Genomic DNA, 16,423 nt, shown 5'->3' with positions numbered 1-16,423 from the left:
CACACTGTTCATTTTGCCCCATCATGCCCATTTACATTGAAAGTTGTTTTAACCCCAGGAAGATAGCCTTGTCTTCGGAGTGCCATTTGCCTTATTGTCTCAGAGGCTTTGTAAAGCTTGCCTAGGGATATTCTGCATTTATCTTGGTTCTAAATGTGGTGAGTATAGTGATCCAGACTCAAAGCATATGGATGGAATGGAAAAATGTTTTTATATAGGAAAATAACGTCAACTTGAAATATAGATTATTTGTGTCTTATATTTTATGAGTAAAACAAAGTTTACTTAGGTCTTGAGGACCTAAGTGTACATGCTGGTAACAGGGATGATTAAGATCCGGATAAACTAGAACAGGATGTTTGGCCCACAACTCTATAGTATCTCCTGAGGATTTTAAGTTTTATGATTAATTTTTCATTGGTTTTCATATAACTTATTTATATGATTATTTGATGCTCTATTATACTTTAAAAGAAACATTTTAGTGTGATTGTCCAAGAGAAGAAAATGATATAATCCTGCTGTGAAAAATGCCAGAAATCTGAAAAGCACATTTTTGACTCTATGTTTATACCGCTATTAAAACTCAATATAGATACTCAAGTTGACTTGAGTGTGATCTGTATTTATATTGAGAAGTACTTTTCAACTATAATATTGCTAAATCAAAGATAATAAAAAGGAAACATTTTTTTTCAATTTCTTGAACAAATCACATTGCTTTCCTTAAACAGAATAGCTTTTACTGCCACAAGAAAAAATGCCTGTTATTTGAAATTTATTTCATTTTTAGGAAAGATGATCTCCCTAATTTTGAACTCTTGGTACCAACCAACATCCAACTTCCTAGAAAATAATGTTTTTTAGCGTTTAGGAACAGACCCCTGACTTATTCAAAATATCTAGAGTAATAATCATTGGCAGATGAAGGAAAAAGGCAAGACTCCAACCTCCCTCCAAATGCCTGGGTTGTAAATACACATGAAGAATGTTCTCAGACATGCAGAACACAGTTGATTACAAACAGTACTTGTGACTCTGGATTTTCATGAGGTCTCAATAAAATTGCATCTCCAAAATATCATAGACTGTCCTCATTCACATACCATTGTTCTGCGTTCCAGTGTAAAATGGGAATATGGGGATTAACTCAATTAAAATTGATATAAACACTGAGTTTTATTACCAGACTATCATAAAGCAGATGGACAAGCATATGTGCTTAGTTTTAATTGTTCTAAAGATGGTACCTAATAAGATGCTTTGAGTCAAATGTTATTTAAAAATATCATTGAACATGTTTACATATTTTCCTATAGATTTCCTACCAATCTGAATTTCCTTCCATTCTGTTGAGAAACTTGATAAATAGTAGCAACAGATAGGTGTTTACTGCCTTAACCCAGAAATCCTAGAATATCATCTTCAAATCCAACTACACAGTTCCAACGCAGAAATCTCTTCTGCCGTTTCCCTGACAAGATCACCTGGACCCTGCTTAGAAGAAATAGAGATTCACTCTTTCATGAGTCTGTATTGGAACCCAGGGCCTTACTGAGTAGCTTAGACGTTCAGTCTTCTCACTGCCATCAGCAACTTCTATGCCATAGCTCTTCAGATATTTGAAGAGAACTACTATCCTTTTCCTGAGTCTGGAAGGTGCTACAGTATTTCAGGGGCAAGTTAACAAGGCTAACTAGAGTCAGTCCTGGAAGAAGGAAATGAGTATCATGAAGAAACGCCTGGGTGGTGTTGCACGATGCCCGGACCACTGTTTCTTGCGAGTCCTTAGTCGTGTTCTGCATTATTCTGATGCTGGAACCCAGGCTGAATTGCAAAACCCAAGGTCTCTTGGGACAATAAACCCCAAGCCCCTCAGAAGAACAGCAAAGCAAAACTCCTGAGTTTGTGTTCTCATTCTTTAAATCAGTTAACAGACTTTTACTTGGTGTCTGTATTATCTTAATTCTAAAACATGCATGGTTTGCACTTTCTGAGGCCTTAGAGAACCGTCGTGTTTTCCTGCCTAGATGGTTTCACATATTACACTAATCAGCCTCCTTGGGCCAATATAATTATGCAAAATTAGTTGGTACCTTTATTTCTTGGCCTCCTCCCCTGGAGTCATTTAACTTTGAAGTTTATTGTCTTGCTCCAGCATTAGTATTTAAATAATAAATGCAAAATTCCTAGGAGAATTCATTAAGAAATATCTACAAAGTACTTTTAAAAACCTATGATAAATGCACTATACAGCTCTGAGTGAGAAGGGCGGTATCTGAAGTCAGCAAGATCAGCTGAACCGGGCCTGATGATCAATATAGTGACAGACAAACATACAAGAAAAACAAGCCAGTAGAACTTTTTAAATGCATCCAATAATGATCTTGCCAAATGTCTGCTTAAAACCCCAGTGACTGCTTTCCATGAGCCCCTCCCCCCTTAATATGGCTTCTAAGACCCTCCAATTCCCTTCTGCTTCTCCCGTCTTATGTCTGACCATTCCCTAGCTATTGTGCTACAGTCAAATTAGCTTTGAGGTCAAATGCACCTTGCTCTCACTTGCTCACTGCAGTTCAGGATACGTTTTACTCACTCTCCTCACTCCACTGCTCAGGCTCATTTATGATTTGCTACCTGACACTCTCCTTTAGGTCTCAGGTTATAGGTCTTTTTTCCATGAAGTTTCTTCTTGAACCCTTTTATACTAGCTTAACCGTTCCTTCTGCTTTTCTAATATAATGCTAATAGCTGTGTACTGCCCTTCCTATTTGAATTGTCTGCCTCCCACCCTCCTGGACTGGAAGCTCAGAATATCTCATTTCATCTTTACATGCCAAGAATTTAGCCCAGTGCATGGCAAAAAGTAGAGTTCCAGTAAATGTGTGCTACGTGAATGAGTGAATGAGTTGCTATCAGAATGGCACTAAAAAAAATCAATCTGTGCCTTAGAACACACACACACATATGCACTCACTTATTCAATGTTTTCTTAAGTTTCAGGATATCTCCCTGCTATTAGAAATAAAACTTATCTTCCTTAGATAGGTATTAATTTATGTAGTACCCTATTCTGACATTCATTATTGAAATAGTTGAATCCTGAAAAATATCAGCCACCTAATCAACATTTATGTAGAATCTATTAAATATTTAATTGTGAATTAAAGAAGTTTTCTGGCTCTAAATCAGTGAGGATGCAGAATAGCAGTTGAGTACCTTCAGTGATGTCTTAAGGTTTACAAAAAAATGTAACAAGTTTAGTAGCAAAATGGTAACTGCTTTGTAAGGGCCTATTTAGCCAGAGTGGCCCCACCTTGGTTGAACAGCCATTTTGTTGTTTATGCAGTAAAATTCAAACTGACCCTGCCCCGCCCCCCAGGGGAACTTACTTAAAAGCGAGTCCGGGAAACCAGTCCCAGGTAACAAAGCCCAAATACAAGGGTGGGTCAGGTCAGCTGGAGATAACAGTCCAATGCAGGGATGAGTTGGGTCAGGTGGAGACATCCAATCAGTAAAGCACACATACTGTCTCCCTAGATACCAAGGAGTGTGGGCCCTGCCTTTTGGGTGCCAATTCTGACTAAGGTGATAGGCTAGTTCAAATAGCTACTATGGGGTGAATTGTAATTCAATTGGCCACCCGTGTGGGACCTAGCATGACTGTGCAGCTTTCTCTGTGTGTTACAATCTCATTGGTAACCTGCGTGTGGCCAGGCTCAACCACATAGCCTTTGCTCTATAAAAGTTAGTCTGTAAGGCAGGGAGGGATCGTGTTCTCTCTGTAAGAGGCGCCCCCGAACAGTCGGTTTGATTCTTGATGCTTGGTGCGAAATAAAGCTTTTGTTTGACCTTCGCTTTGTATCAGTCTTGCTCCTTTGATTACGGACCTAACAGTAGTATGTGGTATATGCTTTGGGCTCGTGGGGTCTATACTATAACTCTACCAGCATCACAACTGAATTATATAAGGAGATCAGAGAAGGTCCCCCAGACTGTGGCACATTTGAATGATCCTTGAATAAGACATTTTTCATTCTATGTTCCTTCTTTCATAATTTTAGGTAATATTCTAAAATCTAAATATGAAAAAACTTCCTGTTCTTTGGTTTCTTTAACGTATCTCCTCTGTTGTTCCTTTTTTCCCCCCCTTAACTAGAATTATTTCAAGAGTATGTTCAGAAGTTCACTTTTTAATGATGCTCCAGTTTCTGTTCCCACCCAAAAATCACATTTGCATGTACCTTCCTACAGTAAGGTCTTTGCCTATTATGCCCTTTTAGATCATTTGCTTAATTCCTCCTTATCTTTCAAATCCCAGCTAAAATATGCCTTCCCTGACCACCTAGTCCCCAGCGAGGTCACACACCCCATTAAATGCACTCGCAACATATACCTCTCTCCCTAGCATTTATCAGTACTTCGACTAAATGTCTAATGGAGTAATTTTTGTTTATTTTCTGTCTTGACCACCACTGTCTTCCCAGCACCAAGCATGCTACTTTACATAGAGTAGGTGCTCGGTGGATGATTACTGAATCAGTGAAGAGATGCAAGAATGAACAGTTCAGCATAGGGAAATACATCTATTAAGAATTCTGTCATTAAGTAAAAAGATTACACAGCGGTTTTAGAAAATTACACCATTTTTGTTAATAAAAACAAAAATTAAATGTCAGGATATCTACAAAATGTTAAAAAGTAGTATTTCCAAGGGATAAAATTAAGGGAAATTTTATTTACTTCTTTTTTAAAATTTTAATTGTATACATTTTCTATAATTAGCATATATTATTTCAGAGCTAAAATAAAGAGCCTTGACCAACTGCATGTATTTTTAGAAGTCCTTTTCCTTATTTGGTTTATATCTGCTGTTTATTTAAATCATAGATATTAACTTATTCATTTAAATTTAAATGTTATCTCCCCAAACTGGCATACTACAACTACCATCTTACAGTGTATCAGGCTTTACAAGCTTTCTGATATACCCTCACTTACTCAGCCTTCTCAAAGACTCTAGAATATTAGCAGAACAGGTCTTGTTCCCATTCTACAGATGAACCTGTAAATCTTCTGCTATAATGATGTTTAGTAATCTCTTCCTTTCCCACTGCTATATCCTCCAAGGTTCTTACCACTAAGAAGTCCTTACTCGTGTCAAAATCAAGACAGGTGGCTGTTTATGTTTTTTCACCTACTCTTTGAGGTATGAATTTGTCTGAAAAGTGAGTCAAGATTTTATCCTATGCTCCATGTCAACCATTTTGCAAGAACTATTGAGAGAGTTGAATTTTCTGTGATTGTGAACTTTCTCATTCATTCAAGAAATACTGAGCAATTTGCAGTGTGCTAGACACTACAGTCAAACATTTCACTACAGTAAACATTTTTACTGGTTTCATGGAACTTGCAGTATATAGAAAAAGAAACACACAAGGAAATACGTGACTAATTTTGGAAAAAGCTGAAGTGGAAAAAAAACTCAGAGGTGATGAAAGAGAATAGTAAGAAGGACTTCACTTAGATTGGAAGGGTGAGTAAGGGCATTTTCAAAATATGAGTGAGCATTTTCCAGGTGAAGAGTGGGAGGAAGGGTGTGTCAATCAGAGGGAACAGAGTGAGCAAACACCCGGTGCAAGACTGGCCTGAGCTGAAACAGGGGAAATAAATTCTAGCTCTTCTTTTTCCAAAAATGAGCATTTTACTGTATTCACAGGAATCAGCCATGATTTATCAGCCTTTGTTATGATGCATTAGCCTTCATCATAAGCCCTATCATTTACCTGTTAATAATTGTAAGATGAGTTACCTTCTTACATAAAAAAGCCAACTTCACCTTGTTTATTATCCTCACTTTGTGCACTGTGCAGTGAAAATTGAGATTGTCATTGTGATATAGGAGACTGTTTCTTAATTAGCCGATTACTAAATTATTATCCTTATTATTTATCTTCAATTTTTTAAATACCTAGAACCTTTTATCTATGATTCTGTATAGAGAGTTAGTGATAAGTAAGTTCCTAATTAAGAAGGCAGGCAATTTATTTATGAAGAGATGAAATGATAGTAGTGAAAACTTAAATTGCTATGGAAATGCCATAGTTAAAGGATACTGTAGCAGATTTTTGAAATATAAGAAATACTACCCAATTATATGTTTGGATTTTCATTTACTGGAATCTTATCACATATTGTCAATGTACCTTTCTCCATTATAGCAGAGGATATAAGCACAAAGTCATACAGTGAGGGAAATGGATGGCACTCAGGAGAGTAACTCAATCCAGATGACAGAACTAGATAAAGGAGTCATTTCTGTATAGCTCTCTCCATATTCTGAATCCATGTAAGAGATGAGAATCCCAAGGGAGGGCACGTAGCGGCCATCTGAGCTTGGGGAAAGGAAACCCCTTTGCTGTGTATTACAGAAAGAAGAAACCAGCAAGGAGAGAAATGCAATCACAGAAATGAGAGTACCCCCAGAAGCCTCTGTGGAAGTTGAACTTCCAGACAACAGCAGTCAATGGTGCTGCGAGAATTTCTGCACTTATTTATCTGTCTGCTAGTGGAGGGGTGAAAAAACTGAAAAATTCTCATTGGGTTGGATTTAAAGATAATTATGGTTATCTTATAGATACAACTTTCCAAGAAGACAAATCAAAATTTAGACACGTGTATTTGAGTGTTTATTTAGCTACATCAGTTATATAACTGACACATATTACACACCAACCAATGGAATATTCACTTTGCCTATAGACTGTAAAATGCCTACTATCAGCACGACATATTAAGAAAATATTTAGACTCAAAAGCAGCAATGTGGGGCTAACCACGGGGGCCTTTTTATAGCTCAAACATAGCTCTTGCTTTGAGTATATTTGGTATTGCTGCTCTTATTAAACCTATTAAAGCATATGTTTGCAGCACATCAAATATATACAGTTTTAAACAAAACTGAGTATGTCTGAAAAACCAGTTGCATTGTGCAGATTTGTTCTCTAAGGGCATAAAATACATGGGTTGTTTGTAACATATCTATTTGTTCTTTAGGAATCAATTCCAGTTAAGCCTCCTGAGTCTTTTTTTTTAAGATTTTATTTATTTATTTGACACAGAGAGAGAGAGATCACAAGTAGGCAGAGAGGCAGGCAGAGAGAGGGGGAAGCAGGCTCCCTGCTGAGCAGAGAGCCCGATGCGGGGCTTGATCCCAAGACCCTGGGATCATGACCCGAGCTGAAGGCAGAGGCTTTAACCCACTGAGCCACCCAGGAGCCCCTAGCCTCCTGAGTCTTGATAAGTCAATTTTAGGTATGCTTTTGGAATGTTCTAATGCTCTGTGATAAATAGCCTCAACATAGGGATCTTTCCACAAATCTTTCAAATAATATCATATAGACCATTTGTGAGAGTTAGCTAAATTAATTTGACCATGACTAAAGCCTGGATTTCCTTATTTATGAAATTAAAACATTTATTTTCTCTTGGACACTACTAATATCATAACAGTTTTCTTTCAGAAGTATTATGGGTATGGCCACATCCGTCTTCTCTATAATACCTGGTTTATATGTGTCAGATAAGAATCTGTTTTTAGAAATGGTCTCATTCCAGTTACTTCCTGTGCATTCCCTCTAGGGCATGGAAGCTATTTTTGAAGACTGAAACCATGGATGTTCCCATAGGGCTGAGTCTTAGGGAAATCTACAGAAATAAGTATTTGTGCAGCACGAGCTAAGCTTCTGGAGTGTCATTATACTCTGGGGAGAAGACTTTGTTTTTTAAAAATCTGATTATGACCATTTCTGATTAATGACGGTAGAAACTTATTTGCATACACTAGAAAGGTAGAACTATGTATCAGAAATGGTAAACTTTTAGTGAGCCTATACTTTTTAACACCCTACTTTTCAATACTTAAGGCAGGAATGCCAAGGACTGCCAGCAACTTTTCATGTCATAATCATGCCTTAAATTAGAAATCTTGGTAGGGTCTGCTTGACATTGTTTTGCAATTCGAGTTCGGCATTTTAACTAGCATTTTCTCATGAATCTTAGTGTGTTAACTATATAGACAGAAACCTTAGATCATTAGTCTAGTTAGTTCAGTTAATGAAGAATACATTTCTAATGTAATAAAGTCATTATCCCCTAGAAGCCAATTGCCTTTGTTCTAAGGCTACAGTCTACACTGAAATAATAGCATTTTTTTTTTTTATCGTGTATACCTTTAGCCTCAAGGTAAACTTCCTTGAGGAAATGCGGGTGACAGTGCTCAAACCTATCAACATTAGTAAAAAAGCAACTCATTTCGTATATTCTTTTAACAATGTATGGGAATTCTATCTTCACATAAAAAAAAAGTAGGCAATTACTGATGTCATTGGCTTGTAATTAGATCAGTTAATCATTGATTGCTTTTGCTTGTAAAATTATCTCTCTATAAAAGTATATTTGTGGGTAAGAAAGATAGAAAAATGAAAAAGACACTACATCAGGGAAAGCAAAATTGTAAGATTAGAATAGAAGGGAACTTGGAAATCATCTCTCCTCGTCTCACAAAAAGGAAGACTGAGGACTAAAAAGAATGAGTGACTTATCTACTGTCACTAGGATTATAGGGAAAAAACTAAGAATCATTGATGACTCTTAAGTTTATATGTCAGTTTGACTGAGCCTCCAGACATTCTTTGAATGCTTCCATGATGGTGTTTTTAGATGAGACAAACATTTAAATCAATGGACTTTCAGAGGGAAAGGATCAGTGTTTTTAGCCTATAGTTGGATACCCAGAGCACATAAATGTGTATGGTTATTCATCCCTCCTGCCTGTCCTGTTGCTGGTCTCACTCAGCTTGTCTCCTTTGAAGCATATCTCTAGCCTCACCTTGACCATGACACTTTTCTTTTGGCTACAGCTTAGGTGGGACTCTCCCTTCTCAAACCTCTTTTTCACTTTTAGCTCTTATCTCCCAACATTTTCTGTCTGAGTCACTTAATATAGTATTTAATCCTATAGTGTTATTCTTTAAAATGAAAGAGAAACATTAATTCTTAAATAGTGTGCCTGAGTGACTTCATCCGTTAGGGATTAATCGTATAAATGGTGTCAATATGGGACTCAGAGGACAGCAGGAAGCATGATTATAGAAACACGAACCTAGGGGCGCCTGGGTGGCTCAGTGGGTTAAGCGTCTGCCTTCAGCTCAGGTCATGATCCCAGAGTCCTGGGTTCATCATCGGGTTCCCTGCTCCGTGGAAAGCCTGCTTCTCCCTCTCTCACTCCCCTTGCTTGTGTTCCCTCTCTGTCAAATAAATAAATAAAATCTTAAAAAAAAAAAAAAAAAGAAAAGAAACATGAACCTGGACTCTTCTTCTAGAGAATTTAGGTAAGTAGAGTATAAGATATGAGGAACCCAGAGCTTGGTAGGGGTACTGACATGTTCCCTATCCCAACAACTGGAGCACTATATCTGAATATGTGAGGGTACACAAAGTTAAAATCATTTCCCAGGCCCACCGCTAAAGAGGGTCTTGAACCTTGTACACCAGGGAGGGTGGGGAGGGATGAAAAAAAGTTGGAATATCAAAGGGTCTCGATTTCTGATGCAAGAAGATTTTAGAAAGTTGGAGCATACATACATCACTGTCAAAATTAGTAGAATGAGTATGACAGTTTGGTTTCCCAAAGGAGAGTAAAAATGGAGAACACTTTTAAGGGGCTTCCTTAAGTGTTTGGTAGAGCAGACTGACAGAGCAATACTTTTCATAGCTGGGCAGATAGTTTCCATATGGTGCAGATGCAGAGAGCTGCAGTGGTCTCTCCTGAGAGTCCAGCTGAAAGCCAGTGGAGAGCCTTGACAGGATGTGATGGTGACAGAGTGGGAGGTTGTAGTGTGGGGACTTGGAAAGGGGAAGCAGTGGTGTGGTCTCCCAACTAGAGGCAGCATGGAGCGGCAAGCATTCCTGTAGAATCGGTAGTAGCCAATAGGGATTTGGGGTGAATGGTGGAATTTAAGGACCCAGACTGGGGAAAATATGGTATCATCTCAAATAAAAGTGAGAGTGGGGAGTGTTGGTGGAATTAACAAGCTGCTCCCATGCGACATGCGAAAGAGTTCTTGGTAAGACACCCCAAGGAGTCCTGTGCTGCAGGTTTTCCGCAGCCCCTCATCTGTTCTGTTCTTAAAAACACCCATCTCTAAAGGCAAAGCCTTTTAAAACCCAGCACTACTTTCCAGCCCTGTGATTCCAGAGGCTTCCAGGGAAGTATTAGATAAGAAGCAGCATAACTTTAATTTGCCCGGAACTTCGTTTTAGAAAAAGGCCCCTTTCTATCTTTGCTTCTTTCTGGCTCTGCTTAAAAAAATGAGGCATGATTACTGAAGTGCTTCTGAAAAGAACTCCGCGGCCTTGCATTCTAATTCCTTTGGGTGGAATTTAGGAAGAAATATGCAGGCGAAACCTCACTTTTCAAATTTGCCTTGTTTGCATGATGCTCACGTAGATCACTTAGTATCAGTTACCCTATTAACCGCAGCTGCTCATTGCACACTATCTAAATGCCATCCCAACATGCAATTTGGAGCATTTGCTTTCTGGTTTTGCTGCTTTTCAGTTCTGAAGTGACACGTGTCTCTGATAGAGCCTTTGGCTCTTTTGTCATCAATGATCATGGGGCTCAGCGTCGTGGCATTAAGGAAAGGCACAGACTACACCTCAAATAGAAACACCTCAAGATGTTAAGTTTTGTCTGGAAACGTTACCACATCTCCCATTAACATCCTGTTTCCCTCCTCAAAACATACACCTGAGGTTATTAACTATTCTATAAAACTTAGATATGTAAAATTAAGCATTAGAAAAATGCCAATACTTGAGATTCTAGAGGAAAAAAAAATGAAGAAAATTCTAAAAAAAAAATTTGGAGAACATAAAACATCTGATTCATCATTATCATTAACAAAACATTTCTCAGGTTGAAGAGTGTAAAAAATATCGATTATAAAGTATAGACCTTTTAATATTCCTTGAAACTGTGACTTCTGTCTTGTTCATACTCCTCTGCCCCGTCATTCATTCTGACAAAGCCAGTTGCCATGTTCTGAGCTGCAAATGGGCCCATGTGGCAAAACCCGAGGGTAGCCACTGGCCCACAGCCAAAAAAGAGCTAAAGTCATCAGTCCAAGAGCCTGCAATGAACTGAATTCTATCAAAACCAACTGAGAGAATTTGCAAGCATATCCTACACCAGGAGAACCTGGAGATGACTGGTCCTAGCCTATACCTTAGAGCCTTTTAAGAGGCATTGACCTTGAGCTAGAGGACCTAACTGAATTGTGCTCAGATCTATGACCCACAGAAACTCTAAGACAGCAAATGTTGTTTTAGACCTCTAAATTTGGGGATTAGTTGGATACACAGCAGTACATAATTTATACATATTTGATAAAATGTTCCTTGTAGATATTAATCTTCCCCATCTCTAAATGATATCACTCATTTGGAGAGTTAATCACAAATTATCTTACATTGTTTTCTTAGTGCTAATTGGTCATTTTCAAATGGTGTTCTGCAGAATCCTAAGGGATTTGTGTGTATGTGTATGAATATGAGTGTGTTTGTGTACATGGCATGTGTCTCTTTAGGGGAAAAGTTTAAATGATGAAGTTAAGTGGGCAAGGCTTTGGGTATATTTCCCCTGCCTCAACTAGAAGAGTTCTTCCTTTACCTTCTAAGTATATTAGGATATGGTATAATATTTATTGGGAAGGAAGGGTGCTATTTTTTTAAAGATTTTTAAACCATGGATTTAAATATTTCATGCATTATGACCAAGAACTATTTCATACTTTAGACAGTCTGGGATTTTCCTTCAGGTATCCAAATCTAAAGTTTCCAACCTAGAGCTTTTAAATTCCCCTTTATAAAATATACTCAAGTAAAATAAAACTACAGAGTCTGTAAATCAGGCAACAGTATTACCACTTTACAACTTGAAATTGTGATTAGAATGACAATAAATTTAGGGAATAAAATTGATTCTAAGCTTGAGTGACCATTTAAACTATAAAATAATAGAATCTCAGAATTGAAAGAGCTCATAAAGGTTATGATTATTGAAAATCCCCCTGAAATATTCACCTTTCTATGAGCCTTTTATGAAATGGCTAGTCTATTCCTGAAAAACTATAATACCAAACTGGGGCTTAAAAAACAACTTTATGACTTGGACTGAAATCCCTGGAAATCCAGAATTTTGGCTCATACATCCTTAAAAAGAATTCAGTAAGCTTAATGTACAGGTAAAGCCACTGCCTCTGGAAGTAAAACATCCTTTAACTATAGTAGGGTACAACATAGTACATTAATTCATTCATTTATGCTTTTATTTATTCTTCTCCACAGCTCATACAACTTTTCAGAAATGTTGTCTACAGGGACACCTAGGTGGCTCAGTCAGTTAAGCATCTGCATTGGGCTCAGGTCATGATCCTGGGGTCCTGGAATTGAGCCCTTGGGATTCAGCCCCTTGTAAGTCTCCCTGCTCAGCAGGGAGCCTGCTTCTCCCTCTTCCCTTGCTCCTCCCCCCTGTTCATGCTCCCTCTCTCTCTAATAAATTTTAAAAAATCTTAAAAAAAAATGTTGTCTACATTCACCCACTCTTCTCCCATTTCTCACCCTTCTAGGTATTACTCAACACTGCACTCTCTCTTTCACTTACACCACTCCAGTGAAATAGCTCTTGCCAAAGTTAACTCTTTTATATTGACAGTATTTCTTCCTGAAACACTGTTATGCATGTTTCGACACTTAGAAATCCAAATCATCAAGATACACTTTATCAGATATTGAAGGTAAAAGGAAACGAGGGTCAGACATAATTCTTAAATGCTTTGTTTTAATAATCTGATTACCACCTCTTTTTTTACCCTCATCCCAAGGAAGTTTTTAGAGTGCTTGCTTAGATTTTCCCCTCTCCTTAATATCTCTTTGACCTCATTGTGATGATTTCAGGACTCTGTAGAGATAGAACCTCTCCCCTCACCAAAAAAAAACAAAGTTTGCTGAGGAGAGAGGAAAATTAGTAGAAACATAAGGAAATAGAGAGCGGAAATAAAAGTAAGAGTTTTGATTGGAGTTTGAAAGTGAGGAGTGACATGAGAAAGTTCTGGGCTATGGTATATAAGAGATTTAATTAGCAGAATAGTGAAAGGGATGTTAAAAAGTGTGTGTTATCAACTAGACCTTAGTGTTCTAAAAGAAGGACCAAAGAAGATCAAAAGATGAAAATTAAAAATTGCTTTTTGTAGGTGTACTGTATACTCTTTCATGTCACCTACACTGAAACTTGTAGGATCTTAAGACTGATTCAGGTAAGCATATTATTCATACACTTATACCAGGGTAAGAAGTACCCTTTTCCTTGGTCCTGTGGTTTGAGATTTCCCTACTCTTTTCTCTTCTGGGCGCATCTAATCTTCTAGGAAAAAAGCCTGTAAGGCTAAAATAATGGACCACACAGAGCCATAACTCCCAAGCTCTGAGTACACTGAACACTGTAACAGCCTGTCCAGATTTCATCCCATCTGGTTCTAGAACCTGGGTGGTTATTTTTTGTGGTCCTGCCTTCCAGAAAGTGGTTATAGCAGCTTTTGTGGCCCAAGGAGTGGCAAGAGACATCTGTTCACAGGAGAGGACAAGATGGTGTTTGATTATGGAGCTCTAGTTTTGTGCATGCATACAAGGCCCTTTGTAATGTGGTATGGAGGCAGGAATAAAAAGAGAAGGGAGGCCGGGCCATAGACTGAAAAGTCAGGAACTGGGGCCAGGGGATGAATCACCTCACATGCACCTCTAAGAAATCCAAAGATTTAAAATTCGAACATAGGTTCAGAAGGTAGTCCATATTTGACAGCTTGTCAAGTTGGTTTCTAACTTTTAAATATTTAATATTTATCTTTAAAAATATATTTAAATGTTAATATAACTACTTAATACATCATTTAGGTGTTCATTTCAAAATTTTCCTCTGGGCCCTGCAGATGCTAGGTGTAGGTTTTTATGTTATTATTATGTTTTGAGTGGTGTGAGGAAGGTAAACAAGATGACAGGAAAGAAATCTGAGGCAGAGTTTTCTATACATGGAGGTGTGAAACAGACTAGCATATTTGTCTAGTTTACAAATCTCTGCTTTTTGATGGATTATTTAATCCATTCACATTAATATTTTTATCAATGTAGTTATATTTATATGGGCCATTTTATTTTTTGTTTTCTAAGTTTCATTTCTTTTGATTTATGTTTTTCATATACTGCTTACTTTGCACTAAGTTCATATTTTCCAATGTATCACAATATTTTCTAAATGATTTGTTCACTTTTATGAGGTTTTGGTTTTTGGTTTTGGGTTTTTTTTTTTTTGTGGTAGATCTAGAGTTTACCATATACATCTTAATTTATCTGAATCAGTTTCAGAATCATACCAACTTAATTGTAATGACATATAGAAACATTTCTCCTATACAGCTCTATTCCCTTTCCCTCTTTTTTGTGTTATTATTGTTGTCCATATGATTTTAATGTTATGGACCTGGTAATACCATGTTTAATTATTACTTTATCATCTATAGTCATTTTCTTAGTCCATTACAGCTTTGCTCCTCCTACCTCCTTTGTGCTGTTATTGGCAAATATAACATTTCTATATAAATCTGACAATATAATACATATTTTTAATATAATTTATTTTTTAGGTCAGTTGAGAGATGGAAAGAGAAAATTATCTATTAACACTGTCTTTAATAATTACAATTACCTTTACTAGTGCTCTGTTTTTGTGCATGTGTATGGATTCAAAATACCCTCTGAAATCACTTGCATTTAGCCAAAAGACTTTCCTTTAGTATTCCTAATAAGGCGTATCAGCAAGAAATTCTGTTTTGTTTATCTGGGAATGTCTGTGTTTAGCCTTCATTTTTAAAGATAGCTTTGCTGGATATAGAATTCTTGGTTAACAGTTTTGGTGAGGTGTTTTGTTTGTTTGTTGAGTACTTTGAATATGTTATCCTACTGCTTTCAGGCCTCCATTGTTTCTGCTGGAGAAATCAGCTGTTAATCTTTTGGGGTTCCTTATAAGTGATGACTCTTTTTTTTTTTTTTTTTTGGCTTTCAAGATTTTCTCTTTATCTTTGATTTCTGGCATTTTTACTGTGGTATATCAGTTTATGGATCCTATTTAAAACTTTTTTATTCTACTTGGAGTTTATTGAGCTTCTTGAATATATAGGTTAGTGTTTTTCAAAAATGGGAGGAATTTTTAACCATTATTTCTTAGAAAAATTTTTCTAGCCCTTTCTTTCTCTCTGAGTGACATCTCCACTTTAGGAACCAAGCATTTAGTGAGAGAGTTGGGGGAGGCAGTAGCCTGAGGTCTTCTCTGCTTACCTCTCCTCAAGAGCCAGTGAAGGAGTGACAAAGACCCTAATATTGTCAGCAGTTCCTTGCCCTAACTAGAGCCTTCATTCCATGAGCAGTGGTTTGGCAAAAGGGAGTCCCACAACCACACCCACCTGAAACTTAATATCAGCAATAGGTAACTGTGGGCAGGCTGAGAAATGATGATGTTGTATTCCTCCCAGGTAGAAAGCCCTTTGGTAGCTAGAATAAGAGAGAGCCTTTGTTCTTGGCTGCATATATCTAAAACAGAGTGTCTGCCTCACTGAGCAGAGAGGAGGCAGAAGGGAGGAGTCTTGACTCAAATATTGCAGATTCATGTTTTTCTTACCAAATTTTCAAGAATAAATGTTTCTTCATTGGCCATTTTCCCTTAGAACCATTTTCAGAAGCTCAACATGGTTGATTTTTAGAAATTTTACACCAATTTCACCGGGAGCAGGTCTGCAGAGCTCCTTACACTGTCATGCCAGATCAGCCTGACATATTTGGCTTGTTACATGATCAGGCTGTCTGATGCTGCTGGAGCATCCAAGGCATGTGAGTTATTGTGTAGATGAGTCCAGAAGAGGCAGACATGGAATTTATTCTTTTAGTAATAAATAGCTACTGAGGGATTTTCAAAAGAAATAGGAGCAAATTTGCATTGTAGAGCAACGTATAAAAAAATGAAAGAAGCTGATGTGAATTTTCCGTGTACTTTAGCACCTGTGTCTCTCTCTACATTGAGTTCTACTGATATACCAGATCATGATTTAATATGAAAGAAAAAGAATAGAGAAGAAAGCAAGAGATATTGTTGTTACATTATATATTAATGCTTCTATTGAATATTACACACTTTGGGAAGGACAGAAAATAAATGATAAAAAAGGAAGGCTAGAATTCATTTAACTAGCCCAGTCTGGGAAATGCTGTGTAGTATATGTGTCTTGGATATTCCCAGTGCAAATTAGCATATAAA

The 16,423-nt window shown here is 37.4% G+C and overlaps 1 protein-coding gene across 1 annotated transcript in view; it reads right to left on the bottom strand.

Annotated features, from left to right (window-relative positions):
• The window catches only part of LOC125080849 (uncharacterized), a 117,858-nt gene that overhangs the window by 36,549 nt on the left and 64,886 nt on the right, over positions 1–16,423 (bottom strand). The gene's annotated exons all lie outside the window — the stretch shown is intronic.

This window comes from Lutra lutra, chromosome 11 (genome assembly GCF_902655055.1).
Source record: "Lutra lutra chromosome 11, mLutLut1.2, whole genome shotgun sequence".
In the NCBI taxonomy this organism is placed as follows: Eukaryota; Metazoa; Chordata; class Mammalia; order Carnivora; family Mustelidae; genus Lutra; species Lutra lutra.
This window is presented reverse-complemented; position numbering and strand designations above follow the sequence as displayed.